The sequence below is a fragment of the Pipistrellus hanaki genome (genome assembly GCF_964339955.1).
Source record: "Pipistrellus hanaki genome assembly, chromosome: 8".
Lineage (NCBI taxonomy): Eukaryota > Metazoa > Chordata > Mammalia > Chiroptera > Vespertilionidae > Pipistrellus > Pipistrellus hanaki.
This window is the reverse complement of record NC_140510.1, coordinates 31,484,697-31,502,312: the sequence shown is the minus strand read 5'-3', so window position 1 is coordinate 31,502,312 and position 17,616 is coordinate 31,484,697. Positions and strand designations below refer to the sequence as shown.

The 17,616-nt window shown below is 44.6% G+C and overlaps 1 protein-coding gene and 1 pseudogene across 4 annotated transcripts in view; one reads left to right on the top strand and one right to left on the bottom strand.

Annotated features, from left to right (window-relative positions):
• FMNL2 (formin like 2) overlaps nucleotides 1-17,616 on the bottom strand; it is a 304,305-nt gene that overhangs the window by 186,813 nt on the left and 99,876 nt on the right. The gene's annotated exons all lie outside the window — the stretch shown is intronic.
• LOC311626880 (small ribosomal subunit protein eS6-like) lies at nucleotides 3,005-3,789 on the top strand (annotated as a pseudogene). Its single transcript has one exon. The product of its transcript is annotated as a small ribosomal subunit protein eS6-like (transcript).

Here is a 17,616-nt window from a genome sequence, read left to right as displayed (position 1 = left end):
TTCATTTTATTATTTAAAGAGAGTGGAGGGGAAAAGTGTTTTTACTTTCATGCATATTTAATAACAGTGTGCAGAATATAAAGGTCCTTTAATCCAGGGCAATAACTCTTTTTCTGACACAATCCTCTAAGTTAGGGAACAGGCAGGTTCTAATTCACGCTCTCACAGCCAGACATCTGATGCACCAGCTGGCTGATGGGCTGGCTCACTCACGGTCACCACGCTCATGTGGTACCAAGAAAAGAGCAGAAATCTCCCAGCACCCAGCACCGTGCTCTTTATTTATTTTTTCATATATTTTATTGATTTTTTTACAGAGAGGAAGAGAGAGGGACAGAGAGCTAGAAACATCGATGAGAGACAATCATCGATCAGCTGCCTCTTGCACACCCCCTACTGGAGATGTGCCCGCAACCAAGGTACATGCCCTTGACCGGAATCGAACCTGGGAACCTTTAGTCTGCAGGCCGATGCTCTAGCCACTGAGCCAAACCGATTTCGGCCACTGTGCTCTTTAGAGTATCATGAATCTGTTGCACTACAAACACCCAATTGTTAATGAGATTTCCCCCCTAAATATCAAAAGAAACATTCTTTACAAATCTAAGCACAAGGCTCTATAATGAGAAAGGAAAACAAGGCACGGATTTGGAGGCGGCTACACTAGTATGCTCTACAATGCTCTGCTCATGTGGGGGCAGAAACACAAGATTCGGGTTCAAGATATGACCCCATCGCCCTCAGCTATGTGACATTCAGTCTCTATCTTTCCATTAGCCAAATGGGAATCATTTCTGCTCCACCTAACGCATAGGGCTTCGTAGGATCAAATAAGAGGATATATTCAATAGTCCTAGAAACCAGGTGCTATTTGGTTCCTTCTTTAGTTGTACTTGTTTCTAGCTAGCAAACTTATGTAGGCTATGCCTAACAAGAATTCATCATAGATCTGTCCCCAAATTTGCAACACATCAGAATCATCTAGGGGCCTTTGGAAACTCCCAATGACTAGGTCCCCCACACCAATGAAATCAATATATCCAGGGCTTGCAGCTGAGTACAGGATATAAAAGCATATATATATTGATTTTTATTGATTTCAATAAAAATAGGGAGAGAGAGATAGAAACATCAATGATGAAAAAGAACCATTGATTAACTGCACCACTGGTCAGCTGCCTCTTGCATGCCCCTTACTGGGGATGGAGCCCGCAACCCAGACATGTGCCCTTGACCGAATGGAACCCGGGATCCTCTGTCTGTAGGCTGATGCTCTACTCACTGAGCTAAACCAGCTAGGGCTGAGTACAGGTCTGTTTTCAAAGGTCCCTGGGAGCTCTGGCTGGTGTGACTCAGTTGGATGAGTGTTGTCCAATGCACCGAGATGTCACTGGCTCAATTCCCAGTAAATCACATACTACCAGGTTCTCAAGACTCGGTATTCTTAAAAGAAGGTAAAATGTCTCACTAGTGATTTTTAGTGATTACATGTTGAAATAATATTTTTGCTATCTTGTACTAAATAAAATATGTTATTAAAATAGTATCACCTATCTTTTTTATGTTTTAATGTGGCTACTGGGAAATTCAAAGTTAGTTATGTGGTTCACATAATATTTCTATTACACAGCTCTATTCTAAATTATAAATTCTTTGAAGACAAGGATTGTATTACTCTTCTCTTCTCCTCTACAAAGAGTGCCATTGTGAGCAGGAAAGACATTAAACAAATATTGACTCAATTTAATTCACTACTAGGCCAAAATACCTTGATCATTCCTAAGTTTGGTTACACTGGAGTGAATTTTAACTGTGAGTGTAGGACAAATTGCAAAGTTCCATCCAGAAGAAATAACGTATGTGGAACAATTACCAGGTATGCAAAAAAAAAAAAAAAAAAAAAAAGAATGTGAATGTTCACAACTTACTCAATTTATAAAATATATTTATTAAACAGGCACATAAAGAATTAGTTTAAATTGGCTCAAAGACTAAGTTCCTAGCACAATTCATGTTATAATAGCTCATCTTTCAAGAAAAGACAGTAATGTGTGTGTGTGTTTTTTTTTAAGTGGCTATGCTTTGTTTGGTGACTAGAGAATCAGGAGGAAATTTTGGTGATTTCCAGTTCAAGTGTATCTGTCACCATTCTGGCAGCTTCCAGTTCACAAAAACATTTGGTATTTTTAATACCTTCTCTTCCGACTCGGGTTAAATTTCTTTAATTACTTACAGCAGGTAGAGCTCTATTATAATAGAACTCTAAAATAGCTAGTTAAGTTCTTTTCTAAAAATTGTTGTCTTCCTTTCCTGCCATAAAGTTGACAGAACAGCTAATGAAAAATAGACAACTGAATGAAGCAAAAAGTATTTTGCTTAATGAGCCTATTAATAGTTTCATTTTGTGCTAGAAGGTTCCCCAAAAGTCATAAAATAAATCCAACCATTTGAACTTAAGGGGGTCTAGGAAATACTGTAAAATAAAACAAAGACTCCATTCCAATCTTAACAAAAGCAGAAATAAAAATCATGGCATATTCATGAGAGGCCTCATTCCAAAAGATGCTTGGTTCGGTGGGAATTCAGATGTTTGGGTATTCTTTCCATTCTAGTCATGAAGAATAAAGAGCTATCAAAACAAGCCTTGAAAGTGTAGAGTTCCCTCCGCATGTTCCCAAGAATTAGCCATCTCCCCTTTTTCAAATATTTTCCAGAACAGAATTCCCGCTTTTGATATTTCATATCAGATCCCTAAAACACAGAAAAGTTAAATAAAAAAGTAAATCTAGAGGCATGATAATTTTGCCACCCAATAGGCTATCTCCAAACCTCAACTGTACCATTTGTCTCAGCCCCTTCCACTGGCTGCAGAGACCAGCTCTTTGTCCACCTTTGAATTTTTACAACTTAACAGTTGACTCCAAATAGGTGGTGCATGGGCTGAAGGTAGGAGGAGGTGGCGGGTGTTGGGTTAGTTTGGGGGATGTGAATCGAGCCCCAGAAGATGGTGTTGCTGCAGTCAGAGCTCTCCAAAACCCTGGTTCTGGGTAGAGGAGGATCTGAGCTGAACATTTCTTTCCCTGCCACTGGCTGCCAGAAACTCATGAAGTGGACGATGAACACAAACTCCGTACCTTTCATGAGACATGTATGGCCACAGAGGTCGCCACTGATGCTCTGAATGAAGAATGGAAGGGTTACGTGGTTCGAATCAGTAGTAGGAACGACAAACAAGGTTTCCCCATGAAGCACGGTATGTGGACCCGTGCCGAGTGCCCTTGCTGCTGAGTAAAGGGCACTCCTGTTATAGACCAAGGAGAACTGGAGAGAAAACACCAGTCTGTTCAGAGTGGCACTGTGAATGCCAATCTCAGTGTTCTCTCCTTGGTCACTGTGGAGAGAAGATATTCCTGGACTCACTGTGCCTCGTCGCCTGGGGCCCAAAGAGCTAGCAGAACTTTTCAATCTCTCTAAAGAAGATGTCCGCCCATATGTGGTGAGAATGCCTCTAAAGTTTAAAGTCTAAACAAAGACGGTAAGAAACCTAAGACTAAAGCTCCCAAGATTCAGTGTCTTGTTACTCCACATGCCCTGCAATGCAAATGCCGGCATATTGCTCCGAAGAAACAACATACTAAGAAAATAAGGAAGAGGCCACAGAACATGCTAAACTTTTGGCCAAGAGGATGAAGGAGGCCAAAGAAAAACACCAGGAACAGATGGGCCAAGAGACGCAGATTGTCCTCTCTGAGAGCTTCTACCTCTAAGTCGGAGTCCAGTCAAAAATGAGATGTTTTAAGAATAACAAATAAAGGAGAACAAACATCAAAAACAAAACAAAAAGATGGTGTGGTGCCCTTAACCCTATTACACACTCCCCACAAGCCACTTCCTCTCTAGATTAAAAGTGGTATTCACTTACCAAAAACATAAGTCTTCATGTATAAGGACAGCTTAATGTTTCTCATTATGGGAGGACATATCACTCATTCCCCATTAAGGAGTTTCCAGCACATGCTGCCTGTGAGGGGCCTGTATCAGCAGCATCCACAGAGTTTGTTAAAAAGCCAAACTCCTACCCTGACCCATGTGGCTCAGTGGATAGAGCATCGGCCTGCAGAGTCAAGGGTCCCAGGTTCAATTCTGGTCAAGGGCATATACCTTGGCTGCGGGCACATCCCCAGTAAGGAGTGTGCAGGAGGCAGCTGATCAATGTTTCTCTCTTATCGATGTTTCTAGCTCTCTATCTCTCTCCCTTCCTCTCTGTAAAAAATCAACAATATATATATATTTTTTAAAAGCCAAACTCGCCGAAACCAATTTGGCTCAGTGGATAGAGCATTGGCCTGCGGACTGAAGGGTCCCGGGTTCGATTCCGGTCAAGGGCATGTACATTGGTTGCGGGCACATCCCCAGAGGGGGGGTGTGCAGTAGGCAGCCGGTCGATGATTCTTTCTCATCGATGTTTCTAGCTCTCTATCCCTCTCCCTTCCTCTCTATAAAAAAAAAAAAAAAAAAAAAAAAAAAAAAAAATCAATAAAACAAATTTTTGTAAAAAAATTTTAAAAAGCCAAACTCCTGGCCCCATCCAAGACCATTCAGCTAATCTGAGGGTGAGTCCCAAGACTCTGCCTTTTAACAAGCACCTTAGGGTGATTAGTCTAGACAGAAATATCCACTACGTCACCTAAAAGTGAAATAAGCGCAGTAGACAATTATGATAAACTAAATGTGAAGTCAAGATCTCACAGGAAGGATGGGCAGAGTCAGGGAAGAGGGTGTTCTGGTTTGGCAGGAGCAGCCCCGGCAAAGGCGTCCAGGCAGAGATGTGCAGGACAGAACAGGGCACAGAGGGCAACGGCCAGTAAACACATCCCGCCAGAACACGGCGTTCCAGTTCAAGACCGGGATGAGAAGGGATGACCGGGGACCCGCCTGTGGACTGACCTGAGGGCCTGGGCAGGGAATATTTCTGAGTCAAGGACGAACGTGTCAGACACAGCTGTCTAGCAATTATGGCAATGGTGCAAAACTGTGGGAGAAAATGAACCTGGAGGCCACGCATCGGGGTTAGAGAAGCGCAGGCGGAGCGGGAAGAACAGGCCCTCCTTTTCTGGCAGACAAAGATGTCTACGTCCTGCTCCCCAGAACCCGTGAGTATGTTACCTCACGTGGCAAAACAGACTTCACAGATGGGATTAAGCTTAAGGACTCTGAGATGGGGAGATTATCCTGGCTTGTCTGGATGGTGTCCCAACAAAGTGTATGAGTCCTCAAAGGGGGAGGAGGACTGTTCGAGGCTGTGGACAGAGAACCAGACAAAGGACATCACTTACTGTGAATATGGAGGAACCGGGCCACGAGACAAGAAGTAGGGGCGACCTGAAATGGCAAGGAAGCAAATTCTCTCCTGGGCCCTCTGGCAGGAAGGACACCTTGATGTTAGCCCTGGGAGGGTCATGTCGGCCTTCTGACCTCCGTGGTGTGAGAACGTCGGACCCTGCAGACAATGTTCCTAAGTGTTCGCTTGAACCACAGGGACGGCACGTGCCGGGGAGAAAGATCTCCAGTGCTCCTGGACTAGATTAGCCATTTTGCAGCTTCTTTGATGCATGTGAAACTAAGGAGATGCTGTAAGGAAGAAGACACGGAGGTGGGAGAAAGCAAGGCAGGGACTGGGCGACAGGAGAGCTAACAAAACGAGGTGCTCTCTTGAGGATGACTGCCCGCTGGGAGGGGCATCACTCCTGGTATTTCTAAGGGGTGTTCCACTAGATGCACACGAAGGATGGACGGGGCTGGTTTAAAACCTTTCCCTAAAGAAGTTCTCGTCCTGGGGCATGACTATTCACGGTGACCTGCCCCGTTAGGAATGTATGACCAGATCCCCTTGTGAGGTCACTTTCCACAGGACCCCATTTCCAACCACATAAAGAACCGGAGGATAATACATGTGTGTATTAAGCCACTAAGCTTGTGGCAGTTGGTTATGGTAGCAATAGAAACCTAATACATCTTTGGACCCTTTTATCCTACCGAAGCTTCCTCTACTTTATAGCCACCCTTTCAGTCCTACCTCCAATCACCACAAAGAATTATAGATAGGTCTCTTGAGTTGAATACCAACCCCAGCCCATAAGTAAATGAACAAACAAGTATCCCCTGCCTTAGGGATTTACCTTTAGGGTGTGGAGAGGGCAGCGAGCAGCAGTCTAGCTGGTATGCCTCCGACCCACATCAGCTTCGCACATCCCCCCCTCCCCCCCTCCAAACACCACCACCGATTCAGGCATCTCCAAGAACAATGGGAAGTCTTGGAGCAAACCCATATCCTGAGGAGGAGAAAGGGTTCTACTAAAAGTAACCTCACAGGGTGATGTGATCATGAATTCCTAAGTGGACAGGTCCTGGAGGCATGAAACGTCAAGCAAGCTCTGCACCTTGTTTCCAGGCCTCTAGGTTAGCCCTCCTTCTAAATCTGACCACCCTCAAGAGAGGGTGTTAACCATCCTGTAACCCTCGCTCTCTCCCACCTTCACGTTCTCTTCCTTCGTTGCCTCCTTAATTCCAAATGCAAAAAAAAGAAGCTGCAAACTGTCATTTCTCCGAAGCCTTTTTCTTAGTCTGTTAATATCTTGCTCCCAGGCCTATCCTCTGTTTGATTCTAAATTATTATAAAAATTCTCTACAGGTTTAGACCATTACTACAACTAAGGTCGTCTGAAAGCTAACTGTTTATGTTTGTTACCCCATTCCATCAGGAGCTGTATTCACCTTTATTTTGCTGGATCCTATTGTAATACAGGGCTGAGCCAATATAGATGCTCAATAAACAAATGATCAAGCTAGTCTTAGTTTCTCAAAGCTTCAAACTCTTGACACCTTCACTTCTTGCCCACAACTCTCCTAATTTATTTCCAGAAATTTACCAGGCTACAATTAATACCCAATTCCATTCTTTAGGCACTAAAAACTAGCCATTATCAATAGCCAAATATGGGAACAAGTACACAGTGTCACTCAAAAATAGTTCCATAATGAAACTACCATCAAATAGTATTCCCTACCAGCAAATGCTTTCAAAATGTGTTCTTTCTTAATACAAATGCTTTGTAACAAGAGTAAACTGAAGGGCATTTTATAAATGAGCCTTGACATCCCATTTTCCAGAACCCAGTTTACAGAGAGAGTATTAAATACAACATCCCGGTACCCTTCTTACTTCTGACTCACTGACAAGGTAAATTACGAGATCGAGGCACTTGCTTAATTAACCTCTTCAATCCTTATTTATCAAGTCTATGATTCTAGGAAGGGAGATGAACAAAGTCCTTCTCTAACTATCCACAGGATGGTTGGTAGGAAAATGTGATTAAAATAGGAGTTTGTCGAAGAAACAAAGATTGAAAGGGAACTTAATGGAGGACAAAATGCCTGGCCCGAAGACGTCCATCTCCAAACCTTCCCTTCTGCCTTTATCGAAGGTGCTGCCTGCACATTCATCAAGCCACTCTGGGCATCGTCCAGGGAAGGAAAATGTGACAGGAAATACAAGCCTCAGAAGCCCCATCTCAGCGAGGGCCCCAGCCCAGCGCCTTCTTCAGAACACTAGCCTCCTTTCAAACATAAGGCCCCTCTCTCCTGTATGCGTGCTGGAAGGTTCCTCCGGCCTCTTCACCAGCTTTCCCTCATTCCCTGTGATTTATTTGTTTTGTTAACACCGTCCCTTTCCTTAAAAGGACTTCGTCTGATTTTATTCCATTTCCTTATTTATTTGCTTTCTCTCCCAGAGGCCTTGTTTCTCTTGCCTTTTAAGTAGCCACCCTCCACCCCCACCCCTTCTAAGTGCACTTTCCCCGCCGCTTCATTCTTCTCTGTCCTGTCTGCCTTCTGGTGCTGGGTTTCCCCTGCCCTCCCTCGCTGACCTCCCTTCGGGCTGTCCACACGGAAGGAAAGCTGCGTTTGGCTGGGGGATCCTTCCTGGAGAGAGAAAACCGTTGAGATGGGCTTTGAATACTTACCAGGCCTTCCAGGTGCAGCAGCTTCTCCGGGTCTTAGGACTCCCCACAGGGGCCTGGGGATCCTCTCAACTACATCCCTACTTCAAAGGGAGCTACCTGTATGGGGCTTCCCTGCCCCAGGCAGCAGGGACACAAGCTTCTGCTCAGCATGCGGGCCTCCTCCAGGGACACCTGAGCACTTCCCCTACCCAGGGTCACTGCCCCCCCCCTTTCTCTGATTAACTCAATGGCATTAACAGCCGCCCCTAGCCCCTTCTTCACGCGTGTTGATTAAAGTTCCAATCATTCAATGGCCCTTAAAGACACAGAGCTTAATGAAGAGCCCCTGGGTCCGCCTGAAAGCTCACATGCTCTCGCAGCAAGTCGTCAATGAGCAAATATGTAGGGATGGCGGCCGGAAGGAGACCAAGTTCACACCCTGACCCGGCCTCGGAAAGCACGGCAGGCCAAAGACAAGCTGCGTCTGCGCCTCTTGCACGCTATTTGTTGCCTGTGATCCCGCAGGATTTCAACGGTTCTTTTTCAAGTGAAACATCACACTCACCCAGAGAGATGTTTCCGCCTTGATGTGTGAGGACTTTCAGGGAGGTGTTTCCAAGAACCAGCGATAACCTACGGGCTTAAATTTAATACGAGGCCCCGAAGATTAGGAAAATAATGAAAACTAGCTTTCTTTGTCAGTTTATTGCATATCCTTTTCTCCACTGCAACGAGACAAAATCCGACCCCCATATTAACTTTCGCTTCCTGCCATGCGGCACCTGGGCCGTGGGAGCTTTCTGAAGGGTTCGCGTCGCGTGGTCCTCATCTTTCACGTGCTGGAAACCGCGGCCGTGGCTACGCGAGAGCCCATTTGGGACATGCGTGTTTTCCAATCGGGCTCCAACGCCTCGTCCTTCTGTTAAAAAGAATCCTTCCCCCCACCCCATCCCCACGCCGTTTTTTTTTTTTTACTTTCTGCTCATCAGGGCTCCCCAGCAAGGGATGGAGGAGCAGACAAGTCAAACAAATCCAAAACCCAAACAGATAGTTCAGATCTTTAACTGCTGCACTCCCAACTCGCCCAGTCAAGGGCAGGCAGCGGCTAAGCCAGAGCAAAACCAGAAGTTGGATCTTTAACTCCTTTCGTTTGTTTCTTCCTCCAACAAAGAGGCTCATAAGCAGTGAAACATCCAGAAGGCTGGGCAGCAGGGGAGGAAAAGAACAAAAGCAAGCATCCTGCCAATCCACAAGCTGGACCGGGGCTCTCCCCTAAGACCAAGGCTGAGGACTCCACACCTCTCTCCCCACCAAGCATTAATTAATAAGCACTCAAGAAGGCCCAATAATCCACATTTCATGTGCAAAAAAGCTCCCTTTGAACATACATACAGGAGGGTACTGCTTAGCAGACCGCGCCTACTATTAAGGGCTCTGTTCATAGTCACACGAGGCCAGTCAGGTGACCACTCCTGACCCTTCGCTCCGCCGTATTTTCTTTCTAATCCTGCACCACACTGAGTCTAAACTCTGGTTTACATTTGGACAGAGAAGCCGAGAACCAAACCCTGCTGCTCCCCTGGCTGAGATCAGCCACTAATTGCACCTCACCTGGCACAACACCCCTCCCTCTCCTCTGGGCCTGGACAAAGATTTGCAAAGAATGACCTGCACCCTTGCAGGCCTGCCTCTGCAGCTAAAATCACTGGTCAGTTATTTCTCCCACATACAGAGAGAGGGGAAGGGGGAGGGGGAGGGGGAGGGGGAGAGGGAGGGGGACGGGAGGAGGAGGGGGAGGAGGAGGGGGAGGGGGAGGGGGAGAGGGAGGGAGAGGGAGAGAATATTCTGCAGGCCCATGCGGGAAAGATCTGAGCAGTCACATTTGTCCCATTACAAAAGTGTTTTTAAAACTTGCTTTTTTGTGTGTGTGCAAATTCCTACCAGCCCACATGTATTTGTCTTTGCAAAGAAGTGTTTGCCCCAACAACCCGTGCGCGGTGGTTTCTGCCCACAGAAATAAGGTGGCGGCCCTGCGTGGTCCTCCCAGTGGTGACTCTCCAGGGGCCAGGCTGTGTGTGAGGAGAGACACAGGAGGCTTTGTTCTCAACGCTGCCCGGGGCAGGGGGCGGGGGCCTGGCCTAGAGCTGCCGCCCGCCTGCCCGGATTTCTACTGTGGCTTCTGAGTCAAATGACTCACAGTCCTAAGCAACTGAGTTCCAGTCAGAGATTTCTCTTCAGAATCTGGCCCACCAGTACCCCACTGTCCCTCGGGTTGTGGAGAGGAAAGGAGACTCTAACACCGCAAGTCACCAAACCAATAAACGTATTCGTGGAGGCGTGAACAGTGAAGGGGACGGGGCAGCCAGACAATTGGGTCACGGTGACTGTGGGCACTGTCTTGACTTCAGAAATTAGCTGTGTGAATGAAGGAATGAATGAATGGCTCCAGAAACTTCAGATCCAGGTTGGGGCAGCCACTGGCCAGAGTCCTTTTGGGTTCTGGAGGAGAAGGCCTGCTGCCCTTCTTTCCTGGACTTTGTGGCCCAGAGGGACCCTCCTGCTCCCTCTTCTCCCCACTGGCCCCACACAGGCCCGGGCGTCACAATGATGTGAGGGCACATTCAGCCCCAAATTGAAAGTTTAGCCTGTTAGAAAGAAGCTGTCTGGCCCTTGCCAGTTCGGCTCTGTGGACAGAGCATCAGCCTGCACACCAGCGTGTCCCGGGTTTGATTCCAGTCAAGGGCACATGCCTCAGCTGCAGGTTCCTCCCCAGCCCAGGCCCTGGTCGGGGGACATGCAAGTGACAACCAGTCTATGTGTTTCTCTCACATCAATGCTTCTCTCTGTCTTTCCCTCTCTTCCACTCTCTCTGAAAATCAGTGGAAAAATATCCTCAGGTAAGAATTAACAAACAAAAATAAAATACAGGCTTTTTTTTTTTTTTTTTCTTTTTTAAGTGTCTGAGGTCTTGCTTATGCCAGACAAGTCTTTAAAAGCCACCTAATTATGTTAAGGCATTGAGTTTGTTCTGCGAGCTTAGTGTTTTCAAGTAGAGACTTTGGAACAAGTCAGCTGAGGTCAGAATTCTGGCTCGCCGCTTGTTAACTGTATCATCTTTGGGCAAGACAGTTGACTTCTGTGCCTTAGTCTCCTCATCCATCAAACGGTGCTAAATAATAGCACCTACATCATTCAGGTAGAGATTAAATAAACTAACATGCAGAAAAGCCCTACCACAATAAGCACTCAATTAACATGAGCCACGAACTGAAGAGCTGTAAGATTTGAACAGAAACACATATCGGATGTATTCTGGAACAATATTGTGGATGAAAGGGGCCACACGCTAACCTGACTAGCTCAGGGGAGGCCAGCATGGCAGCGGTCTTGCAAACTCAGAGACCTAAAGTAACCACAAAGGATGGTCTGAAATTAAACTTTAACTAAAAGCAGCTTACGAAGGGTAGTCACCTCCTAGGCAGATATCTTCTTGACAAGGTCAACCTTTACCTTAACTGAGCCTATCTGTCTTTTTGCACCTATGATAGATAACGGATCCTGGAAATGTCAGGGTAACTAGTAACTTCCCTTTTTTTCCCTGACCCCTTAGGCCACAACCAAATGCCCCGGGGGGCCAGGACAGGGGACCATAATTCCCCTCATTGTTATTGTTAGCATGTTAATTGTTGACTGTTACCCATCCTGCACCCAAGTATGTGTGTATCATTTTAACCAATCTCAAGAGGTTTCCCACCCCCTCTGCTTTCTCCTGCCTCATTAATCTATCACCAATGGATTTCATGTAACCCACCATCATCCCCTCTTTTGATTGCAATGTATAAAAATATATGGGGGAAAAAAAACAAAACACCATTCTCTGGGGCACTATCCCAATATGATGAGATTCTGCTTCCCAGCAATTGTCCACAGTTTGGCTCAAAAAAACTCACAAAAATTCTTTACAGGTTTGAATGCTTTTACGTTAACAATATAAAAACATCTTTTTTTTAAAAAGCCAAAAGTTCAAAGTTAGCACCACCAACGGAATCTAGAAGATATAGCATTTTAACAGTTACCTGATTCCCAGGGTTTTCAAACTTTTCACTTTTAAGTCCTGGAACATTTTGTTCAACAAAATCCAAGTTCCACAGGCAGAACAAAGTGGAGCTGTTCCAACTGAGGCTGAGGACGGGGGTGGGCGGAGAGGAGACCGGGGGACCCAGTGACCCCACCACCTTGGAAAACCATCACAGGCCATGGAGTAGGGGCCAAATCTCATGATCTTGTCCTGCTTTTTGAGAGGACAACAGTCAATGTTTTTAGAGGATGGAGTAGAAAGGTAAGAGGCTGAAGACAGAAAGGCTGGCTGTGAGAGTCTGTGGGAGCTTGCGCAAGGGACAGTGAAATCAGGCCGATGGGTCTGAGACAGAAGTTAGGCAGCGGAGGAGACAGGGGCTGAGTTAAAAGGAAGGAGAGAGAAGAGGGGGGTGCGCAGAGCTGAAGATGAGTGCTTTCTGGCCTCTAACTACTATACAGACACTGCTGGTGTATGTGTGCTTGGGGTATTATAAATAATGGATACTGACCATTTTTTTATTTCTTTTTAAATAAATTTTATTGATTTCCCACAGAGAGGAAGGGAGAGAAGAGGGATAGAGAGCTAGACACGTCGATGAGAGAGAAACACCGACCAGCTGCCTCCTGCACACCCCCTACTGGGGATGTGCCCACAACCAAGGTACATGCCCTTGACCGGAATCCGGTTTTGGCCCAACCATTTTTTTAAAAGGAAAGATTTTAGGTGGAATAGGTTTTTGAATAATCAATCTAGTTAAAAGCAGAAAAGATTTTTGGTGTTTATCCTTAAATATTAATACCAACATATATTGCTAAGCTAGTACTTTAAGGTACTGCTACATCAATTCTCACTGCAGAATATCATAAAAGTTAAAAAAAAAAATTATCCACTAGTCAAAAGTAAAAACTTATATTCTCTAAATTCTTTCAACTTTTCTTACATCTTGTCACTTTCTTATTAATATTAAGCAAAGAAAAATACATGAAAACAAAGTTCTGATTAGCACAGGCTTTATGTGTTTGGTTTTGAAATGTGTATCATTTTTCATAGTATATGCATCTAATTATTTTGTTAATGCAAACGTTAAAATCAGTTTTTAATCCCAGAGCACTCGGTGATTGTAACTCCCCGTTGGGTACTTTACAAGACTTAGATTATTTTTACGTATAAGGGAAAGCGAGGCCTTCGGAGTGGAGGAAAGCCCACAGTGGCAATGGGTAGAGCTGGCATAGGATATGGCTCATCCTTGCAATCTGCTTCAGAATGGAATTGGATAAAAAGGCGGTGGTAATTCACTAGACCGCTCTAGGAATATGTAGGAATTGTATGTGGTCTGTCAAACATCTGACCAGGTTAATGTTTCGGAAAATAGCTTTTAACACCATTATCAGAGGAACTTCTTCTATAAGCAGATTTCCTTTTAAAAGGCTTTGGATTTTTAATGGCTGCCTTTATTGTAAAAAGCCACACCTCTTAGACATACGTCTGTTTGCACTAGGCGACTAAGCAATGAAAACAAGACCCGGATGGGAAAATATAGTCTGTTCAACCCAAAGTCCCGCTCAAATGGTATGGACCCAAATAAAAGGTTTTCTCTTCTCCAACAGCGGGTAGTTTTAAATAAATGTCTGAAAGAGGCATTTACTGTGAAAACCTGGTCCAGTCTTTCCCTGCAGGGGAGGGAGCCCCACTGTCCTGCCTTAACGACAGGTTATCTGGGGAGAAGAGGTCAAGAAAAAAGTTGAGAAACCTTACACTGTTAATTAATTTTGCAGAAATGCACAGGATGAATGCAGGAAAATCCTGAAAAGGGATCTTATGAGGAGAGTCAAAAAAGGAAGAAAGTCTGCTCCCTGCATATAACCTTGGATTAAGCTTGAAGGTCACACACCTAAGGGCCTCATGAAATAAAAACCCCATAGTTCAGGGGAGAAAAAGCAGAGTGTGGAAGAAAAAAGAGGGAGGGAAGACGTGTGCCTATAAAATGGGCATCGTTTAGTCCTTTCTAGCAACTAAAAGGCACAATGACATTTTAAAAAATTGACAGCCGCCTCTAGCGCCTGTGCTTGGTGAATTCCACGTTGGTCTTACCTACTGAGTGCCATCTCACCCCATGACACCAGAGGCTCCAATGCGCCTTTGTCAGGCACTGTCTTTCAGCTTTTTCTTTACAAAGCCAAAGTGCCAGGCTTAAAAGCACTGAACAGTCCTGTATTTCAGACACTCTTTCAGGGACAAGAGCGTGAGAGATGCAGGAAATCCCGACACGTGCATTTAGCCAGTTATCTGGGGGGGCAGCGTATTGATCTTATCAAAGCTGCACTGCTCCCCAAGGACTTTTTTCTTTTTTTCATAATTTGTTCTTACCTTGAAGTGGTCACTGACCTACTTTTAAACTCATTATTGAAAAAGGTGCAAGGCCTCAAGAGAATGGCAGAGCCTCATGAATAGGTGTTCGACAAATGCTTTGATTAATGCATCTTGGCTCAGGGCGCCCGAGCTGTAAAAGGTTTCCTTTTGTACCATACTAAAAAAAAAAAAAACAGGAATGAGGGGTAAACCTGAGGATTGTACTCTCGTAGCCTGTCTTCCCAAGGTCAGCCAGAGAAGCAGAATTTTATGAGCAAGTTCTTGACTGTTGTCGGTTTGACTGAGAACAGTCTGGCTTTGTCCTGACAATTAACATTTCGTGTTCACAGAGGATTCTTCTTTATGGCTCTTATATGAAGATTACTAAAACTCCATTCATGAATCAAAGGTGCCAGGTCTTTACACACACTTACACACACACACTCACCAGAGGCCCACACGCAGGTACAAACACCTGCTTGACTAATGCTTTTCACACACCCTTAGAAGAAGCTCCATAAAAGGGGAAGGTAAACCAACCCTATTATCCCACACTTTAAAACCAAGCAGATAAATATTTAAACACCAAGGACTGTTGAGACAATCAAGTAAAAAGCAGCCTTTTTGGTACTTTTCCCCCCCCACCAAACCCCAAATGCTAGGTGCAAAAAAAATGCATGCTGCCAAGATTTTCTTTTGAAGCAACAAACGTATAGATGCAGCTGGGCATGTTTTAATGAATGCAATGGATGTAGGACAGTGGTCGGCAAACTCATTAGTCAACAGAGGCAAATATCAACAGTACAAGGATTGAAATTTCTTTTGAGAGCCCAATTTTTTAAACTTAAACTTCTAACGCCACTTCTTCAAAACAGACTCGCCTGGGCTGTGGTATTTTGTGGAAGAGCCACACTCAAGGAGGCAAAGAGTAGCATGTGGCTTGTGAGCCGCAGTTTGCTGACCACTGGTGTAGGAGAAAAGGCCTGGAACATATCTACAACCATTATCTACAGGCTTGGGGGCAATGTCTTAACCCTGATGAGATGCCACCCTTGGGAAATGTATTCTCCACTGTATTACAAGCAAGCACTAAAACTAAATAGAGACCGAGGGCCTTGTTACATTTCACAAATATATCCAACTGACTGCCATCAGTGCTTGGAACTTTAAGAAATATAGCATGGTGCCGAAGCCGGTTTGGCTCAGTGGATAGAGCGTTGGCCTGCGGACTGAGAGGTCCCGGGTTCGATTCCGGTTGGAGGCATGTACTTTGGTTGCGGGCACATCCTCAGTAGGGGGTGTGCAGGAGGCAGCTGATCCATGTTTCTCTCTCATCGGTGTTTCTAGCTCTTTGTCTCTCTCCCTCCTCTCTGCAAAAAAAATCAATAAAATATATATTTTTTTTAAAAAAGAAAAGAAATATACCCTGGTTATACACACGCCTACTTTCTGTGTAGCACGCAAACAAAAGCAATGCATACACAATAGAGAACAAATGAAGGCTACCTATTGTAGTCCAAATACAGAATAGTCAAAGGAGAGCAAAATCGCTAATGGGAAGGGGCGGCTAAGGGCAGCACTGGAGGAACACCCAGCGGAGTAATCTATTGCAGTAATTGAGGCAGAGGGTCACATGAACTGAGCTAAGAGGAGACGTGATGAAGGACAGAAATGTATTAAAGGGACATGTCAGGAGGGAAAAGACTGATGGCACATTGGATAAGTCAAAGGGAAAGAGTGGGCCTAGGTGACGCACTGTAACTGGCATGAAACTCACTGTTATTTTTTTTAAAAAATCCCTTTTTACTTCTTATCAAGAAAATTTAAAATATTCATTCACTGTCATCTAGCTAAAGACCGTCTGAGCCTGTTTCCTAAATCAAACATCGGTTGATTTATTCATGCAGCCTTTAGAAGATCAAAACAGTCTTTCCAGTCTGCTCTCCTCCTTCGGTGTGACCACCACCACGATGCAGGAAACATCAAAACGCCGCCATTCGTGAGGCTCAACGGCCTCCTCGCCTCCTGCGATGTGATTCACACAACCTTTCTTCCTCATCCCCTTCTCTTCTAAACTTTTAATAACTGCACTTTGTTCAAATCAAGCAAAACGTGGACACATCACAGTGAGCACCAGTTGTATGGGGCTATCTCTAAAGGAGTGCAGGAAAATAAGCAAGAGTGGTTTTCCCTCTATTAAAATCCCACATATATATGGAGCACCTGCTTATCTGCAATTCTTCATTAATGATGGCCTGCAATCCAACATATTTAAACAACTGCTACTTGTGTATATCTCCCACTTACTTTAGATCATCCTTTAAGTGACGTCTAAGTCCAGTTGAATTCCCTGGAGCAAGACCAACAACTACTTTTCATTTTCAGATTCAAGTTCTTCCCCAAAATGCTGTGTTTTGTTTCTCTAAGACAAGCATGTTAAACTCGCATCCTGCAACGAATGTTTTTGCGGCCCAGCCAGTATAACGGTATGGAAGAAACGTTTTAATAAAAATTTCGTAACTTGATTTTTACAATATCCTGTTGTACATAAGTATTAATAACGAACTACATACAACGTTCCCTAATGACTGGTTACTAGAATCGTGTTGCATTCATTTCCCTTACGCACCTTGCACGCAGGTGCACCGTTTCTCTCCACTAATACTGGCAGCGAATATTTTAGCAGCCGGTTGCCATGTCATTAGTCTTGGACTGACTGGTGTGAAACAGGAAACATTTCACTTTCGGAGAACAAGAGAAATAGTTTTATTTGCATTACGCTTATTAATTTGTGCAGTTATTCAGTGTCTGGCAAGTTAATGTTCAAGAAAAAATGTTAATTTTTATTAAAATGTTCTATTATCGTTATGTTAACCATTACTCATTTCTTAATTCATTTCTTTATTGATTAAGGTATCACATATTTGTCCTCAACCCCCCATTCCAATCCCCAACTCCCCCCCACTCATGTCCCCATCCCCCTATTGTCCTTGACCACTGGTTAGGCTCATTTGTGTGCAAATAACTCCTTTGGTTGATCTCTCCCTTTTATCCCCACCCTTCCCTTGATTACTCATTTTTTTTTCAGCAAGTCTCTATTGAAACAAAACTGTGTTTCTATAAAAATTGAAACTTTTGTGTGCTTTTTGTGGCCCACATAAACTTAAACCTTGTTTATTTGTCCCGTGT